The 9,287-nt window shown below is 39.2% G+C and overlaps 1 pseudogene; it reads right to left on the bottom strand.

The window, feature by feature from the left end:
* Nucleotides 1-630: 630 nt before the first annotated feature.
* On the bottom strand, nt 631-1,620 carry LOC142445637 (olfactory receptor 5A1-like; annotated as a pseudogene).
* Nucleotides 1,621-9,287: the final 7,667 nt, after the last annotated feature.

The following is a 9,287-nucleotide window of genomic DNA, read 5'->3' as shown; positions in this document are numbered from 1 at the left end:
TTCTCTCCTCTCTTGATTTCGAACCAAAGTTGTAAAAGCATTCTTTCATGTTCAAAGTTATAACCATTGCTTTTTAAGTTTTCATATATTTAATGTGACATATTACTTAATTTCATTACAACAATAAATCTTGGATAATAAATTTTAAAATTAAGCAAATCTGTAAAGGAGGGAACAAGCTGCTTGGTGTGATGGATTCTTGACATTTCAGCACCACTCTTCTCAAAGCATGGTCACTTTTCAGGCATTCATCCACCTCTGTTTTAATTAGAGAAACTGGCTTTTTAAGCTATATTCAAATTTACTGCATTGGAGTACTTGCTGATGGAAGCCTAGCATGATGGCACCAAGCAATAAGAAATTTAAGTTTTCACTTTTCACTGTCTGGTTATTCAAAGGATCCCAAGCCTTAGTGCATGCTTATTAGACTGCCAACCATATGGTCAGTAGTTAGAGCCCATCAGCCACTCAGAAAGAGATGATGAAGCTTTTTACTCCTTTACGGATTTACTCACCAAACAAGGAGTTCCAAAGTGTCCTACAGGGTCTCAATTATTTAGAAGTAACTTGATGGCAGTTGGTTCGGTTTGATTACTTATTTGAGCAATAGTATGCCACATGTTTCCACCCCTAGTAACAACAGCACAAATATTATTTTAACCGAGGTAAACCTGAAGCCCTCTTTGTAAACCTCTTGAAGGCGGCTTTGATCTCCTTGTTCCTCAGACTGTAGATCAGAGGGTTTATCATGGGGATGATGATGACATAGAACACTGATAGCACCTTATCCTGCTTCAAGGATTGACCAGACTTGGGAAACAAATACACAGAAATGGCTGTGCCGAAAAAAAGTGTTACGGCTGCCAAGTGGGAGGCACAGGTGTTAAAGGCCTTGGCACTACCTTTGCTGGAGGATATTTTCAAAATGGAAGTTACAATGAAACCATAGGAAAAGAGGATAATAAACAGAGAACCGAATCCAAGAATAGAAGCTACCAGAAGGAGAATCATCTGGCTGATGAAGGGATTGGAGCAAGACAAGGAAATTATCTCGGGGAAGTCACACAAGAAATGTTGAATAATATTTGGTCCACAGTAGAAGAGGCTAAAGCAAGAGACTGTTAGAGATATACTACTAATCAAACCACTCACATAGGCCCCAGCTACCATCTTCCCACAGAGGCCAGGGGCCATGATAGCTGAGTACTGCAGAGGGCGGCCAATGGCTACATATCGATCGTAGGCCATGGCAGCCAGCAGGCAGCACTCAGTCAGACCCATCCAATCTGCAACAAAATACTGAGTGGCACAGGCAATGAAGGGGATAGTTTTTTCCTTTTTAAAGAAGTCTGAAAGCATTCTGGGGCTGGTGGAAGTAGTATAGCAGATGTCAATAAATGAGAGAAAGCTGAGGAAAAAGTACATGGGGGTGTGCAGGTGGGAGTCCATCCTGATTAGGAGAATGAGGCCCAGGTTCCAGATAAGGGTCACAAGGTAGATCCCTAGAAACACTGGGAAAAGGATGAGCTGCAGCTCTCTTTCATCTGAGAGACCCAGGAGAACAAACACGGTCACAGAAGAGTAGTTTCCATTCTGTTCGGTGAACCTGCTTGCTGCCATCTGCAGAAGGAAAGAGGAGAGAAGGAAATGGCATTGTTCCCTAAAAAAGAAAAGCATATTTATCTTTTTCCCCCGGTCGTGCATGTGGCTAATTTACACTACCTTACAAACATTGACTTAATAAGGTCAAGTTTCATAAGCAAGCATCAACCTTAACTGAAAAACCCTCGTGGATATATGAGTATATATGAGTCGTGTTCTTCTTTCTTTGGGGACAAATGAAATTCGATGGACTCCTTCAGTCCAATTTATCCCAAAATGTCTTTAAGAAGAAAGTATTTTACCAGAGATATTCTGCCAATATATGACACTTTGTAGATAGATAAAATTAATATAATAGTGTCATTTCTTTATATTACGACACTGAAAGGTTCTACATTGATATTACCATGCTATTAACTCCACGATAGGAGAAGTTCCTGAATATGTACAAAAAGGAACCTGAAGTAGGTGCTACACAAAATAATCTTTAATCAATCTACCGTGAGGAACTCTGGCCAATTCTGTAGTAACCTTTCTTCTTGTATGATACCTGGAGTGATGTAGCATGGTGGGGGTGAGAATTTCTCAGAAGAAACATCATCTTGAAAATGGATGTTACATACCAAATGACTGATTCTAGGGATCCGACTGGAAAATGAATACCAAGTCTAGAACTCTATGATACTCTTTGTCTTGCTGGCGCAGCTCTTCCTGAAACTTCGGTGAGTTTCATGCTGTAGGCAATAGGCAAAGGGATTAAAAATGTCGGACAGAATATTTTTTCTTCAGGTTGGACTTGGTACAGAGAAACACAGGAATAAGTCTAAAGCAAAGGGTAGCTTACCAAAATAATAGTTTAGCAGCAGGCACAGCAAAGAGATTGGATCAGATGTAACCCTGAGGCACACCTTTTGTGCTTGATTCACAGTCTATTAATCTATGTATAGGTTCAACATGAGCACAATTAAATGTTCTGCAATTATCATTCTTTACAATGGCATCTATAATTTGTTATGATACAGCTAGTCAAATGACCTTGCACAATCGTTCAGTTATTCTCTGCATTCTGCAAAGATCCATCTGACATCAGCAGTGACATCTTCTTTCTAGGGTCTCATCTGAATCCAGCTTTCCTTTCTGGCTGGCTCATGGTGCTATACTGTCGCGACCATTTCAAAATGGTGTTCAGCAAAAATGCACATTTTTGTTCAATTCTATTAATTTTGTTCAATAACTTCTGCATTTTCAAAATGTCTTCAGAGGGGGCACAAAGGTGGCTAGGTAGCTTTCTTCCAAATTTCTTGACGTACGTAGATTAATTAGTGGTTTTAGTGCTGCGTCCAGTTTTGGAAATATGTCCACTGGTATTCCGTCAGTTCTCTGAGCCTGTTTTTCAACAATAGCTTGCATATAGTTTGGACTTCTTCCTCCTGTGCCATTGGTTCTTGATCATATTTTAACCCTTGAAAAGATTGAATGTCAACCACTTTTGGGGATACAGAGAATCTGCGTATTTCTTGCATCTTTTGATGCTTCCTGAATCATTTGAAACTTAAGCCACCTTTAATATAGCAACATAAGGCTTGAAGTCTTTCTTCAGTTCTTTCACCTGGAGAAATGTTGGATGTGTTCATCCTGTTTGATTTTCTCACTCCAGGTCTTGGCTCATTTCAATATGATATTTTACTAGGTCTTTTGAGGCACCCTTTCTGTCCCTTGTTCAGCTCGCCCCTTCATCATTTCTTCTGTTCACTGGTTACTTTAGCTACTCTGCTCAAGAGCAACTGTCAGAGTCTCTTCTGACACTGGTTTTGGTCTTTTCCCCCTTTGCTTTATAAGAACAACTTCCTTCCTTCATATACGATGTCTTTGATAACATGTTACAATTTGTCAGGTGTTCGGGTATTACTGTTCAGTGTGTCTGATCTAGTCTTAAGATGGTCCACAAATGGTCCAGGTGCGGTTGACACAGGTCATATTTTGCGTAGCTGTTTGACTACTAGGAACAAAATTCTCAAGACAAGCCTAACGTAGCCCCAGAATACCAAACGTCCTGGAGAAGACACCACCTCAAAGTCTCCTTGTGAATTCATTGAAAACAGCTATCCCCACAAATCCTTGTGCAGCTAAAATTGGGGGAGTTGAAGTTTTGATCCGTGTGTTCCAACACAAGAAAGCTAAACCTTCTCTCTGTAGCTAAGCATAAGTTTTTTTAACACCCCTATTAATTAATTAATATTTTATTAATTAATTAATATTTTATTGCCTTTTTATCTCAACGAGGGGAAGTGTGCACCATTGCTAATACCTCAAGGGATATAGGTACAGTAATATTACAAGACTACCCACCAAAGGTACCCCCTCCCCAATTTTACCTTTTTGAACATTTTCTCTTGTTGCTCAACACTATTGGTTCTTGGCTATGGTTCCACTGGTTCACTACTGGTTCTATTTTTACAAACTAGCTTAATTATTCCAATTGTCTGCTAATCATTATAAACCACCCCAGCACCACCACCAACAAAAAAAACGGCACCATCAACTTAATCCTGATATCAGTTCTTTAGGACAGAGTAGAAGTTCCCATTTGGGTTTCAGAATCTGTAAATCTTTAAAGGAATAGACAGTCTCATCTTTATCCGCCAGATCAGAAATGATTAAAAATGCTGACGCTTCGGTTAGCAGGCCAGCTTATAACCTGCCGGGGCTCTGTCCCAATCATGACAGGATTAATTAAATGCTGTGTAATGACATTTTTAAAATATTTTAACCAGACTAACACTTCTTTGGTAGGTCATAGAATTATGCATTTTAGGAAAACTAAGTATTTGTTCTATCAGAACACACAAAATAATGAAAATAACACACCCTTAATATCTTAACTTTTATTGATCCTTGTTCTATGATCTCGCTCTAAGTGGTTCTTCTGACTTGGTCTTGTCTGCTAGCAAAATACCAATAGGAATCTACTCATTCTGAAAATGAGGCCTCCAACCTTGGAAAAATGCAGATATTTATTTATATATATATTGCTCTTCCTCACAATTATCCATGTCCTTGCAGAAGAACTACTCCGTTGCGGATGAGGGGATTAGCCTCTCCTAGTGAGATCTTAAGGAGCCCTGGTGGCAGAGTGGGTTACATGTTGGGCTACTAACTGCAAAGTCAGGAATTCAAAACCACCAGCCGCTCCATGGGAGAAAAATGAGACTTTCTCCTCCTGTAAAGGGTTGCAGTCTTGGGAACACACAGGGGCATTTCTACCTTCCTCAATGGGGTGGCTATGAGCCAAACTGGACTTGAATGACAGTGCATTTGCTTTTTTTAAGAACGATATCTTGATCCAAAGAGGAGGCTGAGTTAGCAGGATAGAAAAATCTAGAGGCATGCATGAGGCTGGAGGAGAGGAAGCTCAAAAAGTGTTAATCAAACCACTCAGAGGAAGCAGGGAACAGAAAAGCAATGTGTGTGTTCATGCAATGTGCTGGAAATAATGTTTTCATATGATGGACTTCTGAAAGGAGATAAAAACTGAACTGAAGGAGCAATTTTTTAAATTTGTTAGTCATGCCTCACTTTGTGTACAAAACCTCAATGTTTTTCCTACAAAGAGCACATTATCCTTCACTTTTGCCTGTTATACTTCAATTCTGTGCTCCTTAGCTCAGGCTGGTCTCCTTCAGGGATCATCTTTCCTTTTAACTCCTACCACAGTGCTCCCGGGGCTCTTAGGGAAAAAGGTAATGTGTAAATATTTTCATTCAGAAATTATATTACTACTGTCTCATATCGTAACAGGAATGTTGGCCTAGAATACCCTTCAACACAATTTTTGACGTCAGATGTTTTAGGGCAACAACAGTGTTTAGGCTTAGGCTTCATATCTACATGAATACAAATTTGAAGCTAAGACTTATTGATGTAATTTTTTTTCTTTTCCCTGCTCTGCCCAATCTAAGACTGAGAGGCCATATGCTATGGGGTAGATGTTTTTCTAGCTCATTTCTGAATATCAGCCATTGTAAAATCCTGCTTTATCTAGGGTGAGATTTTTTTCTAATAAACCTTAGATATTACGTTTTTCTCCTACTTATCACACAAATGCTCACTAAGTCTCAGCCCTGAGGCCACTAAGAATTAAGATAACACTACTAGAAAATGCTGGCTCAACTCCAGTACCTCCTTAGATTATTAGTGGGGTTTGGGGGTTTTTTTTTTGTTTTGTTTTGGGCTTTTCTCCTTGTGCTTTAGATAGAGTTTGTCTTGGACCTGCTACCGAAGATCCTCACATGCCATTCTGGCACAATGGAATCCCCATCTCCATGCCTCCTACCTCCATTTAACCTTTCTAAACAAATTGAGCAGGAAAAGCAAGGAGATCCTAAAACGATGGTTCTTTTGACTCCTTTTCTTGAAGTCATTTCAGCCGCTGCACTTCCTAGCCTTTTCTTCTCCCTTATTGTATACATTGCATTAATGGAGATCAGTTGGTTTTAAAAGAGTTCAACACATAGGTAGAACAGAAAGCAAAATCGATAGTGTTCTCCAGGAACAATGCGAACTGTTTTCTGTCAGAAGGGTTACATTTATTCTTGGCTAGTATTCTTTTTATTTCTCCAGAACTCCCCCTGTTAATCAATAGCTGTTGCATCTATTTACTCCAGAATCCTTCCCCTAACAGAGTCGTCTGTGGACTGCTTCAGTTTGACTATTGAAGTGGCCGGGGGGATCAGATATAAAGCCCCATCCTAAATAATCCACAGCTGTTTTTCTGGATCGGTCTTTTAATTTGAAACACTAAGAAAAGAAGTCAAAGGTTTACCAGCCCCTACTTTATGCAAATGTACACTGATACACTCTGCATTTTATACTATTTTGTATAGGTTTGCTTTCCAGGCTAAAAGCTTCACAGTAACCATTTATGAAGTTTAATGGGTGCCGAGTTCTTTGTACATGGTGCTGAGTTATTTGTGAATCTATGAATTAACTGAACCCGTATCATAAATCCTTGGCATTCCATACAGAATAGTCCCTAAGTGACTCACCTGAAAGGTCCCAACTCCTTTTACTTTACTTTTACACCTGTTCCCAGGTTCTCGGTAAGTGTGCACATCGATGTCGATTTACAGCTTCTGGGCGCTTCCTAGTCTATCAGTACATTGAGATGAGCACAGTAGTAGCATGTTTGACTTGGTCTCCTTCAGAAATTTTTGGCTGTGAAAGAAGAGAGGCCTAAATACTTAGGACACTTCCCCTTTCATTTAAGAAAAACACTGCACAATGCACCATTAAGAAGACATCATGCCCATGGTACAAAACTGTCCTCTTGGGTGATAGAGGAGAGACCAACTCTGTTAATTGGATTTTTTGCTTAGGCCCCATGATCTCCCTTCAGGGTCCTTATCCTTTGAGACATTTTGTTAGCAAATAACCCTCCTTTCAAATAGCCTCTTTATTCCCAAGGGAGAGTCATGGGGCTGCTCTGGAGATGATTTCCAACCCCATTATCTATGATGCCAAATTTCAACTACAGCACAGGAACACGCTTCAGAGTAGTCTGGAGAGGTGGCAGGAAACAGCAAACACCTAGTAAAGAGACCTCAGATTCTCTGCAGATGAGGAACTCCTGACAACTCTCTACTTTCTTATTTTAAGAACAAGTTGTTCCAATGCAATTCCATGAAATGGATCCTTTTCAGATCCATTTTCAGATTCTTTACTAAATCCCAGAATATGAAGATGTAATAGATATGGCTCTCTTTTAGTGTCTCAAGATTTTAGCTGCTTGGGCCCCATGGTGTAAAAGAATAGGAGGAAATGATTGGCAGGACAGAATGACAACTTGACCAAGGGCAGATGCAAGAGGCAAAAAAAAAAAATACAGAGAAAACTTTGAAAGGAAAATAACACTCAGCCATGCCAAAACACAATATGAAATTGTACTTCCACCTTTTCTATCCACCCTCACTACCTAAGAGAAATTTCACCCTTTTAACCTTTATACACTAAAGATTATAAACATTTGCCATTTAGTCTTAGAGCTGATTTTATTTCAGCAAAACCCTTCACTGTAGAGGAAGAGCTTTCAGAATGGTGAAAAGAAACCAGTCTTTTCACCATATATTCATATCAAAGTATAAAGTCATTTCACACCTAGTGCAACTTTAGTCCCCTGTTTTATTTGACTACTCAGGCATCTATATTAAATGCTCTGTCAACTACATGTGAAAGGATGATATTTGGAAATAGTTTCTATTTTTTTACCTAATATTTCCTTTGCCTTTGTTATTTGACCAGTTCCATTCTTCAAGCAATTAGGTTGTTAGGTCCACAAGCCTCAGAAAAGGGACAAAACAGGAAACAGAAGCTGAAAGGAACATGATAAAATGCAAACATTTTCTGGATGAGTCTTCAGAATGGCTTACTGGCAGAGACCAAAGGAGTCTGCACAATGGTAAAAAAGCTTGGAGACACCAAGTCAAAAATAAAGCTGTTTTTCTCTCCCTAAAAGCACCAGCCACAACTTGTCTGTCAATATGTCATACAAATACGAATTTTCTTTTCAAAGTTATGTATTTAAATTTTAAAAATCATTTTACTTGGAGTTCTTACAGATATTATAACAACCTCAATTCAATTAACTCAAGCATACTTGTACAATTGCTACCACCATCAATTACAACATATTTTCTTTCTTCTTGAACTCCTTGAAATCAGCTCCCTTTATCCCCTCCCTCTCCCACCTTACTCCCCAGGAACCCTGTAGTAGCTTACACCTACACACAGTAGCTTACACCTACAATTCTGTTATTCATTCCCTTTGAGTGGGATTATGCTGACATCATTGTTATCAGCTCCCCACCCCCCTCTCTTCCCATGCCCTCAGAAAATCATTACTTCCATTACTGTTTCTAAAGGGTTATCTATCTTGGCTTTTATACAACAAATGAACTTAATTATACAAATTAACATAGGCAGGTCTAACAAGATTAATGAGGTAAAACAAAGACCATGGTCATAAAGGGAGGAAATATTTTAAAACTAGAGAACAGTTATGTGCTTCATCAGTGTTCTATGGCAAAGCGGATATATCATCCTTTCCATTTGGCGCTATTGTGAGGGACTGTCCAATTCTCTTGCAGGTGGGTTCTAGGTCTCCACATTGTCCAAGCTCCTTCACATCAATTTGATTGCTTGTTTTTTAGCTTCTGATACCTATTTTGATACAAAACTTTCTCACCTTCAAAGTACTCTCCATAAGGCTTAATACATTTGTCAAATTTGTGATTCCATTCTTGGAAACATTTTTCAAACTCTTCTGTTTGGACAGCTCCCTCATTTTCTTCTTTACCTCTTCTATATCATCAAATTGCTGTCCTTGCATGTTCCTCTCCATTCATGGAAACAAAAAGAAGTAGCACAGAGTGAGGTCAGGTGAGTAAAGTGCATGGGACAAGAAAGGAATGCTGATTATTTGGCCAAAATCTGCCAAACTGAGATGGCTTTGTGAATAGGTGTATTGTCATGGTGGCAAGACCAGTCCCCATCTGCCATAAATCAGGCCTTTTTAGTTGTACAGTTATGCAATCTTTTCAGATCCTCTAAATAGAAAGCTTGATTAACAGTTTGACCTGGTGGAACAAACTCCAAATGCATTATGAGTTGACATTGTCATCTCTTGGAGA

The sequence above is a fragment of the Tenrec ecaudatus genome, chromosome 4 (genome assembly GCF_050624435.1).
Source record: "Tenrec ecaudatus isolate mTenEca1 chromosome 4, mTenEca1.hap1, whole genome shotgun sequence".
Taxonomy (NCBI): domain Eukaryota; kingdom Metazoa; phylum Chordata; class Mammalia; order Afrosoricida; family Tenrecidae; genus Tenrec; species Tenrec ecaudatus.
The sequence above is the reverse complement of the archived record's forward strand: the minus strand, read 5'-3'. Positions and strand labels throughout refer to the sequence as shown.